This window comes from Aulonocara sp. 'chitande type north' Nkhata Bay, linkage group LG20, assembly GCF_057382095.1.
Source record: "Aulonocara sp. 'chitande type north' Nkhata Bay isolate Kocher_YH1m ecotype deep benthic linkage group LG20, A_spYH_male_GT1.1, whole genome shotgun sequence".
In the NCBI taxonomy this organism is placed as follows: Eukaryota; Metazoa; Chordata; class Actinopteri; order Cichliformes; family Cichlidae; genus Aulonocara; species Aulonocara sp. 'chitande type north' Nkhata Bay.
In genome coordinates this window covers 1,573,504-1,587,566 of record NC_141363.1, presented here as the reverse complement: position 1 = coordinate 1,587,566, position 14,063 = coordinate 1,573,504, and positions in this window count along the sequence as shown.

The window sequence follows — 14,063 nt, the reverse complement described above, 5'->3', positions numbered from 1 at the left end:
TTTATAGAGACAAGTTTTCCATCTTCCATGGTCACACGATACAGCCAAAACATTGCTTATCAGAAGCAATGTCCTTGTGCATGGACATGTGGCATATTTGAAAGATTACATGGACACAGAATATAACAACAGGGTCAGCTTGACAACTTGTCTTAAAACCTTCCTTTTGTTTTGTCTTGGCTTTGAGGTGGTTCATGAGACAAGGAATAAGAGTTTTATTAAGCCACAAAGAAAAGTTCAAACAACTGATGGGTTCTCAATCAGAACCTGTCCCCTTGGGGCATGTGTTGGGCAAGAGCAGAGGTTTGCAGACTCACACTTTACACAGTCCTGTTGGGAAATGTAGGGCCCAGATGTGCCCAGTGGGGTTGCCCATGATGTGGGTTGACTGTGGACTGCCCACACTAAGCAAAGCAGAGAGGGGGCCACAATGGGGGCTCATGTAGGCCTGCAGTAAACTAACAATATGCCAACACTGTAGGTTTCGGGCACTATTTGGGCCCCACCTAACAGCACAGGGCCAGATGTGCCCCACATATCCAGTAATGGGGCCTATAGTGGGCTGCCCACCTAAGCCCGATGGTGCTGGGTCCATATGTGCCCTATGGTACATTACCATAACCAACTGGTTTGCAGTTCATACAAAGAATCCAAAGAAAAGCTACTTTCAGCTGCTTCCTTCACATGGGGTCACCAGAGCAAGTAGCACCAAATCTTTGTTGTATCACATTTGATTCCTGCTAAAACAACCTCCAAAGGATTTGTGCATCCTCATAACCTCAAACTGGGAGTATTTTACGTATTAGATAAATATGTAAACCCTTTTTTATAAATACCCTTACCCCCAAAAAAAGAAACAAACTCAAGTCTTATCAAACAAGTCGGCATGTTTTAGAAAATGGAATAGGGCCTGATAACTTTAACTGAGGGTTTCAATCAGTCGCCTTTTCTGCGCCTTATATTTCTAAGAGTGTAAAAAAATATGTTCTATGTTATACGATTTTCACATTCCCCTGTGTGGTGCTTCCCTATTATATATACAAATATAATTTAAAAAAATGTAAAAAATACAACAAATTAAATAGAAACCGCAAACCCCAAAATGCACGAGATTAGGAATTAAAAAAATATTTCATATGAATTCAAATGCAGAGCTTAAAGTGTTCTGCTTCTACTTATTCTTCTTCTGACTGCTACCTTCAGGGTCGGTACAGCAGATGTCTCTGTCTCACCTTAGCATGTAACAGAACAGGCCTCTACTATTAGACCTTTACTACATCAAGTCTTTTCTCCGTCTTCTTCTTTTTTTCTCCTGCCTGTCAGCTCCATATTCACCATGTTTATTATATCCACTATCCCTCCTCTGCGCATGTCACAATCAGCCTTGGCTTTCTAACTTCATCTCCACACAGCTCAACCTGACTCTCTCTGATATATTTCTAACCCTGCCCACCCTGCTCACACCAAACAAGTCTTAGTATCTTCCACTCTGCCACCTTCAGCTTCACCTCCTGTCTTTGTTAGTGTCACTCTCTCCACACCATGCATCACAGCAGATCTTACTACCATCATGTGAATCTTCCCTTTCACTCTTGTTGCCATCCTTTTGTTACATATCAAGCCTGACACTAGTCTCCATCCTGCCTGCACTCTCTTCTTCACTCCCTTGTGCATTCTCCAGTGCTTTGAATAGTTGACCCCAGGTATTTAAACTCATCCATTCTTGATCTCTACACCTTGCGTCTTCACTGTGACAGTGTATGTGGTCTTGTTTCATCCCTCTTCTCTCCAAATCATTGCTCCACTTCTCCAGGCTCTTCTCCCTCCCCCTCCTGTTCTCAGTATAGCTCACAATGTTGTCAGCAAACATCAGTTTATTGAGACTTGCCTGACCTCAGGAGTCAACCCATCCATCACCATTGCAAACAAGAAGAGGCACTGATCGTTCATGTAATACCACCCTGTTAGGAAAATATATTTTATGTTTTATTTGCTGTGTATTTTGTCTTATGCATTTAATAACGAGGCCACCTTTCAGTTATAAACTGTGCCAGAGGTCATTAGGTTCTTTACCCAGACTGAAACTATGCAGAGCAGGAAGCTTTGTGCAGAGTTGCAGAGAACATTGCCTGTTGTTATGTATTGGTTGTTTATTCTCAGCACATCAAAACTGAATCAGGACAACCCCCACCTCAAAGCCATTTATCATTCCCACTGCACGTATCACTACTGTCTCACTGTCCTCATACTTGTCCTGCACCACCCTCACATACAGAACCACAGCTACTCTCTTGGCACCATCCTCTGTTTTCCATAGATCTTTAAAGACACACTGCAACTCCACACATTGCATCTGTGGTGTTTTCTGTTAGCATGAAGCCAAACTGCTGCTCACTGATTGTCACTTCTCTTCTTAACGTACCTTCATCAACTCATTCCTATAACTTCATGGTATGGCTCAGCAGCTTTGTCCCTCTGTAGCTACTACAGCTCTGCACTTAACCTTTGCTATTAAAATCAGCACCAGTGCACTTCTAGATTTTTCAGCATTTTCATTCATTTTTATTCAATTTACATATGAACTTTACACAATAACTTACAATAAAACAGTTAAATTAGGTGAGCTATTGTCTGGTAGATGTGTTTATGTGATGTGATTTAAAAAAAAAAAAAAAAAGCGATGACACCTAATTAGTCTTCAAAAAAAGACGACCAGTTAGCACTTTAGTTGTAGTGTTGCTGTGGGTTCACATGGTGGTGCAGTTTGCTCACCTAAAACAAAGCACATGTACTCAAGGGTCCCACAGAAACCCTGAGGTCAATGTGTGTCAGGCTTGAAGTGTGTTTGCTTTGGTCTTATACACACAGAAGTGCAGACCCACAATAAACTACTATTACCTTTTTGTTTTTTTTACTTTTTGCTGATTTAGGTTTAAAGTAATTAACTTAAGCAATTAAATAAGAATGACAATAGGATGCCCGCATGAGTGGTAGAAAATAGAAGAATACTTAGATTTCCATTTTTGACACCAAAACGTCAGATTTACATCAACATAAAATCCAAATAATCATAATAAATAAAGTAGATGTGTTAGAGGTGTTTGGCTGACACACGTGAACCTCGAAGGAGGGAGATGAGAACATTTGCACATTTGTGAAAAACAGCACAGAAAGTTCACAGAATACTCAGTGATATCATCTTTATTTAAGGCTCTTATCATGATTTAACCCATTAAATGCTGAAGCAACAGTTCAATAGTAACACCCCCCCCCCCCCTTTTTTTTTCTCTTGCTGTTTCTATAAATCAAATTTCCATTTGAACGTTTTTATTTTATTTTTAGTTTTAAAATTATTTTTTGTTGTTCACACAAATAATGAAATACATTTCTAATTTGTCTGTTTATCTAGATATTAATAGATTTAAGTCAAATTTATTTATAAAGAACATTTAAACAAAGCTTTCACTGACTACCTATACACAAATGTGCATGTAATTATGTAAAACATGGACACGGAATTAAGAGGCCATCGGCAATAAGCAAATGAATAACAACTACAACAACCACCAGAGGACAGCAGGAGACAGAGTTACAGAGGTAACAGCAAACAGGAGATAAGTGGGATAGAAAGGACAGAGAATAAAGATGAGTTTTGAGCCTATAGTCTCAAAAGCAGAGATGAAGGGCACTCCTTTTGTGTTAAGCTGTAGCCAATTTCACAAACGTGGTGCAGCAGCTGCAAAGGTCTGTCACCGTTTCGTTTGAGGCCTGACCTTAGGACATGTAAGAGATTTATGCCAGTAAATCTGAGAGACCTGGGAGCTGAACATAAACAAACGACACTAGTGATATAAACTGGGGTCTGTCCATTACGAGCCTTAAAAGCAATCAGTAAACTCTTAAGCTGAAAATGGACAGGAAGTTGGGCCAGGACTAGAGTGTAGTACACATGTGTTTCATATATGTGGATCCCTTGTATTAGATTCATGTTTCCGTTGAGAAAGAATACCATAAAAAGATAAAGGTGAGTGGTATATTTACAGTAGACGAGGCCTTATAAGTAATAGATTTCATTCAAGAAATGGATTTTTTTAAAATTGATCCTGTTTGCTGTGTGGACAAAGTGTGTTTGTGTTTTTTGTTTGTGACTCTATCCAAAATACAAAGGATTTGTTTAAACCTCTTCACTGGGGCACTAAGTCTCAGCAATAAGTCTGAGGTACACCTTGGCTCCAAAGGGTATGTGAAGTCTGTCGAAAGGAAAGCTGTACCCCGAGAGATCGCACACACCAAATGATCCAGTGCAGAGATTTCTGGTACAAAGGGACCAATTCTGACAAAGAAGAGTTTGAAAAGACAAACACAAAATGAAGAACTGCAGAATGAGCATAAAGACAGGGAATAAAAATACAATCAACCAGAGGAGAGTGTAGCAAAAATCTAATAAAGAAAATGAAATTTAATAAAGAAAAGAGAAACATTTGGTACAACTACAAATACCTGAAAGAAGAGAAGAAAAAAGAAACCATAAAAAAATTGGAGGGTGAGGAAGAGCAAAAAACAGAAAAAAGGGGGGAAAAGACTGATGAGAAATGTCTGAAAAGATATTTCATGACCTTCAGTGAGATATCATATGGTATATATCAGTATAGGCTGACTTGCTATTGGCTCTTCCTGTATAAATCAGCTGTTAAGTAAAAGACTTTTCTCTTTGTGCTTTGATATGAAAAACAAAACAAATATCAATGCTACTTGATGTTAGATAGTTGTGGAAGGCATTTTAGTACAGTAACCTGTCATGTTCAAGAAACCAGTTTGAAATGATTTGAGCTTTGTGACGTGGGTAGACTGTAATTATCAAAGGATAGACATCATCAGCAACAGTACTCAGGTAGCCTGTGACATTTTAACAATGCTCAGTTGACACAGGGAGGCTAAAGGTGTGCCAAGAACGTAGTTCTAATCTTATGTATCTATCCACTTCTGTTGTCCCGTTTTGGTGAGCCTGTGTGAACTATAGCCTTGATTTCCAGGAGTGGCAGCTGGTGTGGTCTTCTGCTGCTGTAGCTTCAAGATTCTACATGTTGCACATTCAGAGATGCTCTTCTGCATACCTTAGTTGTAAAGAGTGATTATTAAATTTACTGTTTCCATTCTATCACCTCGAAGCAGTCTGCCCGTTCTCTTCAGACCTCATTTTTACACAGAAAACTGCTGTTTATTGGATATATATTTTAGGACCATTATCTATAAACCCTAGAGATGGTTCTCTTGGGAAATCTCAATAGATCAGCAGTTTCTTAAATATTCTGACCAGACCTTCTGACATCAACAACCATGCCACAATCAAAGTCACTTAAAAATGACTTTTGTTCAGTTGATGCTCAGTTTAACTTCAGCAGGCTGTCCTGAGGATGTGTACTGGTCTTAAGCGACTTGGGGTCCTGCTTTGTGATTGGCTGATTAGGTTTTTCCATGATGAGTAGCTGAACATATGTACCTGATAAAGATGTAGGTGAGTGCATGCCAATATGATTGCACAAGTTAGCACTTAAGTTATTTGGCATTTCTATTTTATATGAATTTTCTAGCAATAATGCTATTATTAGCACCTTAGCTGTAACCTGGGTAAGCTATATAAATCTGACAATAGTTAGCTTGTACAGCTGGTAAAGTAACTAATAAAAACAGCTAGCTAAGCTACCACCTAGCTCAACCACAGGAGTTCAGATTATCAGTATTTTATATGTTGGTATTTTCTACAGCTGTGTAAAAAAAGCTAGCAATTAAACTGTGATACAAGACGAGCTAATGTTACAGAACATTAGCCAGGAGAAAAATGATTATAGAAAACACCTTTGGTGTAGTAGTCCACCATAAATTCCCACATAAAACACTATACCGGTGCATGTAATGCAGGCTACTGTGCACCCCAGCTGGTAGGAAATGACTTTGATAAGGCAGAGCTCATAAGTTTCATACATTCAAACTTTGGCCACTTTGCTCTGTATAAGGGACACACTGTTGACTTTCTCTAATATTCAGCATCCATATTTCTGATAAATGTAAGTATACAGTTAAAACAAACTGTAGATTATTTATGTGCAGGGCAACCTGCCTGTGACAAATAAAGCTTTGATTGATTGATGTGTTTTTGATGTTTTGAAGTGTTTAAAGTTGTTGTATTAAGCTTGCATGTACTTGCATGTAGAGTATTTCTGCAGTGCTCAGTGATCATAGAATGAGGGTCTTGTAAAATGTCAAATTTAAATGTTTTGTTGTGGTATATTTATTGTATTTTTTAAGTTCAACGATTTTTTTAAGCTATTAGATTTCTTGCAGTGCTGTGCAAAAGTCTCAAGCCACCCCTCATTCCTTTATACTTCTATAGGAAAATTGGAAACTGATCCTGTGATTTATTTTGAAAGTGAATATTTGGTGTGACCACCTTTATTCTTTAATACAGCTTGAAGTAGACTTCAGGTATAGTTTATAGGTTTTTTGGAGAAGGACATTCAAAGCTGTTCTTTGGATACTGGCTGACTTTTATCATGTCTTCTGTCACGATGTTCATACTTTGCTTCAATAATTGTTTTTTCCATGCTCTTGGAAGACCAATCCATGACTGGGTGCATCCCACTGTGTTTTTCTATCTATGTGTACTTTTACTTCATTGGCAACATGTTTGGGATCATCGCCAACCATCAGACACACTTTATAGTGTCTGATGGTTGATTCATGCAATACTTTGACCTGTGAAAATCGTCAGGTCTGAAATGTCCGAAGGAAACCTGGAGAACTACTGCTCGAGACCACTATGGCAAATGGACTGGTATTTATATGGCATTTTAAAAAATGGAATTCAAAGCACTTTTTACTACAAGTTTCATTCAGGATATCACCCATGTGTTTGGTAGAATGAGGTGCTTTTGTATTAAAATAAATTACATTGAAGGCACAGAAAATATCACATGAATTGGAAATTGTTAAACCTGTCAAATCCATTTAGATGTCTCTTAAGGTCGGATGTTAAAACACAAGCAGAAGGAGGATCTGATGATCAGTGATTACTATTCTAGATTTAGCTTGTGGTTCTGTTTTTCAGGATTTTGAGCCTAAGGTAGCAGAACAAGAAGGGCTATTGATGAACCCTCACCACACAGACTATAATGTTATTCCCTACCCCAAGACGGGCTAAGAACAACTAAACTAAGAGCAAAACTCTGAAAGTTGGTGCATTTAGAAAAAAGCAGAACAGAGATGAACTGAGTTCAATAAACCTGAGCTTTACAGTATGCTCATTAGGGTTAGGTAAGCTTTTCTGGAAGATGTCGAGTTTGGTGGTTTATAAGAATTATTTGGTGTGTGTGTTTGTAAGTGTGTGCAAGCGTAGGAGGTGTCTACTGATGACACCAAAGGATTAGTGGAACAGGGGGGTCGGCTTTGTTTGACACAATCTTCTGAGCATCCCGACGTGTTTGTTTACTCTGATCAGTGTTTGTGTTGTGCACGCATCTGTCGTGTGTTTCTGTCAGCCTCCTATCCATCTACTTGACTACGTCTGTGACTGTGTTTGAAGCCAAATTCTGTAACAATGGCTCCGCCTTCCAGGCTGTCTTACTGTACCGTCTGACATCCATGTTCACCATCTTCCTGCCCGGTCAGCCGTGACCCCACATGAGCCAGACGCCCAGACAGCAGGACCTGTACATGTTTCTGCTGTGCGTGTTGGAGGGAAACAGTGCCCCAGATAGCAGCGTGCATGTGTAAATGTTTATCAGTCGACATGTCAGCGCATTGTGTGTTTGTGTGCGTGTGTGTCAATGACCCAGAGAGACAGCAGGGCCAAGAAATGACTTAAATGGCCACAGCTGCATTTCCATGGCAACAGGGTGTTTTAATAGAGGAACATTATGGGCTAGAGCGCAGGGTAATGACCGCTTTGGCTGTCGGAATGCCTTGATCTTATCACCATGGCAAGAGGGGATGCTCCCACTTTCTGATGGTCTAATAGCCCCGGCTCTAATAGACAGGCAGACTGGGCCACTGGGGTCACCCGGAAACACAGACCTTCCCAAAACACTCACAAACCAGTAATGCTGCTTGACTTTGTCCGTCATTTGTTCTATATCTGGTTTAAGCGTCTACCTATTACAACGCTGTCTTCCTGAGAAATAGGCTGCATTTTGCAAGCGTATTTGTGATGGAAATGTAATCAAAAGGCGTTTCTTCCAGCAGACGAGAGGACGAAACAAGGGGATGGATGAGGAGAGAGCAGGAGATAAGAGCTTTGCTGAAAACCTGTTTGTAGAAGAATGTCCTGTCACTGTTTTGGCACACACACACACACAAACACACTCATACTTGCTAACCCTCCCGAATCTCACACAGCTCGGCCGAGTATATACACGGACAAATCCCATAAGTCCATTTGAATACCACGACGGTCGTCTTCTAATCTGTTTGTTTGAAGCTTGTGATGAATCTACAGTTTTTCAGCGGACCCAGCACAGGCCTAATATCCACACTTATTTGTTCATGTTAAGGGTTGAGTTATTTCTCCACACAATTGGTTGGATGCCAGCAATGGAGTGTGTGTGTGTGTGTGTGTGTGTGTGTGTGTGTGTGTGTGTGTGTGTGTGAGAGAGAGAGAGAGAGAATGTGGCTCTTTATCTCACTCAATGAGTGAGTGGAGGTTGGTTGTAAGGCCATCTGTCCCTCTCAGACACCTAATCTGTCTCTGTCACTGTGCGCACACACACTTAAATGCTTGTACGTACCTATATAAATGAAATATCCTCTGCAGTGATGCTGCCTTTATTAGATGCACCATCGCTGGACTATATGGTGCTACTCAGACCATAAATGACTATACAAACTAACACAAGTAAGCAGTTTTTCATTTGAATTTTGTTGTAATCAAATGAAAGTCTCTGTCCTTCATACTCTCAGACAGACGGTGCTCAGGGTGAGAGCTGTGCTTCTGCTGAAGTGTCCCATTGAGTTTGGTGAAGTGGACTTATCTCCTACCATCCCCTCTCGCATCACACTCACTACTGGATCCAGACAGGGCTGAGTGCCACACTGATCCTGCCCTCCTCACACCAGAGAGGCCTCTTTCTTCTGGGCTCGGTCCCACACTCAGACCCCCTCAACCTACCGCCGTCCTTACAGTTGTCGGAGTGCTGCATATCGCTAAAGGTAATGATCATGTGTGTGTGTGAGGACTGGACAGTCGATGGTTGTGATAATGATGTCTGGAGATGCCAGATGATACTGTTTTTTTTCCTGACATGACAGTATACACACAGGGCCTGAGAGAGGCACGAAGGATCCTTGGTGCTATAGAAACCGGCCTTAGCAATCTATGCAGACTTTAGCAGATAACATTTATCAGACTATCTGAACATGGTCTGCTCTAAGATTCCCAACCAGGCCTCCAGTGCTTGCTTCTTGGGTAATTGCACACGTGGCATGCAGATTCCACTCATATTTGCAAAACAGATTGATTCATTTACACCAATTTTGCATTTTGGATTTTCATATTAATCACATAATAGGATTTGGATGTGCTGTGTCTGTGATTTTATTGGCCCCTTTCTTCTTACATATTGAGAAAGAGAAAGGGAAAGAGATTCAGTCAGTTCTAAAACCATCATATCCTACAGAAAATATGTGGCTCAAACAGATTTGATAACATACAGTAAATGCCACAAAAATGCTCTTTATGCCATCCAGGATCCCTCTGATCTCTAATTTGTAAAATAAAATGTCAATCTTAAAAAAATAGAGGTCATATAAAGACTTGTAATGTACTTTCCTTTTAATCTTCCTCACTCTTGACTTGGTCTCCCTCTTTTCTTCCTGTCTAGCAGTTCCATCTTCAACATCCTTGACTAATATACCCACTATCCCTGTTCTGCCCATATCCAAACCATCTCAGCTTTATCTTTCTCTCTTTGTCTCCAAACTGCTCAATCCTTTCCAATCGGGTCACTCCCAATAGAAATTTTAGCATTTTCAGCTCAGGCTCATGTCCTTTTGTTGGTGCCAATATCTCCAAAGTACGTAATTGAAGATCTCAGTACCTTCTGTCCTTGTGTCACAAATCCCCTCTGATACTTGTCTCCACTATTTCCACCCTGTCTGTCTCTCATTTTTACCTTTCTTGCGCTCTGTCCATTGACCCCAGGAAATGAAACTCATCCACCTTCACTTCCTCTGTTCTTTCCGTCTTCGCTCTCTTTCACCTGCTCCCTAATCTGACTACAGTTCATAATGTCATCTGCAAACATCACAGGATGCTCTTGCCTGACCTCATCTGTCACCATGTCAAACAAGGTGGGGCTCTGATCAGATCACTGATGTAATCCCACCCCCACCTTGAACCCATCTGTCACTCCTACTGCATACATCACCCCTGTCTCTCTGTCCTCATACATGTCCTGCACATACTTCTGTCCCACTCCTGGCAGTACCACAGCTCCTCTTTTGGCTCCCTATTATATGCTTTCTCTAGATCCACAAAGACAGAGTGCGACTCCTCCTTACCTTCTTTGTACGTCTCCATAAACACTCTCAAAGCAAGCATCACATCTCCAGTGCTATTTCTCAGCATGAAGCCACACTGCTACACGCTGATCGTCTGATTCATCGTCACCTCTCTCCCTAACTACCAGTAAACTTTTCCTCCAGGAAAAGTTTCTCAGGCTTCCTCTCACTCAGAGATTGTGTTAAACAACCTGGTTATTTAACCTAAGCATGAAAAATATTCTTACAAACAGCAGTGCGGGAGGTCCTTGCTCACAGGACAGACAAAAATAGCTGTTTGAAATACTGCAACTGTCCACCTTCACTCACCCCCCACACGCACACAGACTACAGTATATACAAACACTAAACCTCACATGTCAAATTAAACAAAGAAGATAAAAATTACTAAATTTAATAACAAATGGTATTTAATCTCATGACTTAATTTGTGTAAATCTCCACATGTGAAAAGGCTAACCTGGTTATAGAAAGTTACACAGCCCAGACAAAACAGCCTGGTTCAATGTAACCAAAGCAAGTTGTGTGTGCACAGTTTAGACAAACATGATTGTTCTGTCACCATGTAACCGTATTCTGTTTAAATAGATTTTCCCTGAGAAAGTTACTCTTTAGTGCCCCCTTTTGGCATGACCTGGTGTAACGTGCTCAAATCCGTCTCTGTTCTATGATGTCATCAGAAAGCGCATGTTATTGTTTGGGGAAAGGACTTCTCCCGTTCTCCCGTCCGCTGCTGTAGTGGCATTTGTCTCCCTTAAGACGGTCTTTAAGGGCATTGTCGGTATGTAATTCTGTTCCATCTTTACTAATGAACAATCTACTTGAAGAAATGTGATTGCAGTGTTTGCTTAATAGAAACGTTTGTAAAGAGGGAATTAGCTAACGCTTTCGGCTAAACAAGTCATTGTACTGTTATTGTGTATTTCTCCTCATCTATGGTTTCTAAGAGCATTTCATGTCATGTTGTTTCTCAGTTTTACCCTACTTCAACTGGCCTAAGTAAAGGGAGTGAAGTCAAACCCTCTTGTCTGCGTGGTCATTTTGAAGAGGAGTTTAGTCTGAATGTCGACTCTAGCAAGGCGTTAGAGGCAGAGGACATTACAGTAAAACGACAGCCTCTCAAAGACCAGTCTCGTGGGGAACTGGACAGCAATTAGAGCTATCCTCCGGAAACAGCTCAGATGTAGGAAGAAATCCAATCGACAGCAACATGTCGCAGAGAACCAGCGCATCAATGAAAACCAGATCTAATATATCTGGCTCCTCCAGGCATACCAGGAGCTCAGCTGCAAGTAAGGCAGCCGCTGCACAAGCACGAGCAGAAGCTGAGGCGGCTAAGGCTGAAGCAGCATTTGTGGATAAAGAGAACGATCTGAAACTGCAGCAAGCGGAACTGGAAGCTTCTATGCAGCTTCGAAAAATACGTCTTGAAGCGTCATTAGATAAAGTACGCATGGAAAAAAGGGCTGCAGCTGCAGAAGCAAAAGCAGAAGTTTTGGAGGCTGCAGCGATCCAAGGTGATGGCGAGGGTCTTAGTGAGATAGATGTTCCTGCTGACGACCCAGTAACGCGCACAAGAGAATATGTGAAGGGTGCCTCACACGGCAGCCAAACCACGCCCATTCTAGAAACCTCCAATGATAACACGGAGACGAAACTCCTTCAGCATTCACCGACCATAGACTCCTACTCCAAGATCTTTACGCCAGGATCTGATGTACATTTTCGACCAAGCCTCAAGCCAGTTGCGACACCACACATCCAAACCCAAACCACACCCATAATAGCAAATCTAAAGGATCATTTCCCAGGCAAAGCTGATCAAAGTGAGACCTACACCCCTAAACAAGAACCAACGGTCAATTATGCACGACAGCCTCTGGACAGCGGCTACACCGGCGCGGCGTATATCACAACCCCAGACAACTCCGGTCACCCACATGAGACCACATGCCGGGAAAGGGGCCCACTGTACACTCCACTAGAAATGGAGCAGAACATGTCAGACCTTGTTAGATTTATGGCTCGACGTGAACTGGTGACTACAGGGCTCCTTCACTTCAACGACCGTCCCGAATGCTACAGAGCCTGGAAAGCATCGTTTATGAATGCCATCAGAGGTCTCAACCTCTCACCAAGTGAGCAGCTTGACCTCCTCGTGAAATGGCTAGGTAAGGACTCAGCTGAACATGCCAGACGAATACGATCCGTGTATGCGAACCAACCAGCTAACGGACTCAGAGCTATGTGGGACAGGCTTAATGAGTGCTACGGTGCACCAGAGGTCATCGAGGGTGCCTTTTTGAAAAGATTAGACAACTTTCCCAAGATTCCAAACAGAGATGGTCGTAAACTAAGAGAGCTGGGAGACTTGCTGTCGGAGATACAGGCTGCCAAAGAAGATGGTGACTTGCTTGGGCTTAGTTATCTGGATACCCCTCGTGGTGTTACCCCTGTCGTCCAGAAGCTGCCATTTTATCTCCAGGAAAAATGGCTTTCTTTAGGCTTTAAGTACAAAGAAGATCGCGGGGCTCCCTATCCCCCATTCGGTTTCTTTGTAGACTTTGTGTGTCGGGAAGCACGGATGCGCAACGACCCTGGCCTCACACAGACAGCATACAGTAGTGAGTTATTAGGCAGTAAGCAATCGTCTAAAGCCGAAGGTCACAAAGCTGTGGCAGTTTTTAAAACGAGGGTCTCGCCGGATCCTCGGCCCCTTTTCAACGGTACAAGGACTGCATCGTTTCGCACCCAATCTGGAAGCGAGTCATCCACTAGAGATGATCCAGCAGAGCGCTGCCCGCTACACAACAAACCCCACCCCTTACCCAGGTGTCGCGGGTTTAGAGAGAAGCCAATGGAAGAAAGGAAAGCACTCTTAAAAAGGTACGGAATATGTTACAGGTGCTGCAGAGCCACACATTTGGCAAGGAATTGTGAAGACGACATCTCCTGCTCAGAGTGTGGAAGCAAGAGCCACATTGCAGCCCTCCACCCTGGATCTGCCCCATGGTCCACCAACACAGCACATTCCGCACCAGATCAGGGCGGGGAGGGAAATTCCAACCTGAATGAAGGTGATGTTTCCACAGCATGTACTGAGGTCTGCGGAAATTATTCCGCAGGGCGTTCCTGCTCAAAAATATGTCTGACCAGGGTGTACCCAACCGACTGCCCTGAAGCTGCAGTTACGGTATACACAATATTAGATGATCAGAGCAACAGATCACTTGCACGTACCGAGTTTTTCGACCTATTCAACATTGCAGGGCCTCCTTCACCATACACTTTGAAGACATGTGCCGGAACACAAGAGACAGAAGGCAGACAAGCACGTGGCTTTGTGATCGAACCCATTAACGGGAGTGTCACACTCTCTTTGCCGTCACTGATTGAATGCAACGAGATCCCAAATAACCGCGCAGAAATACCAACACCAGAGGTAGCATTAAACCACAGTCATTTGAAGGCCCTTGCAAAACACATTCCAAAGCTGGACTCCCAAGCTTCCA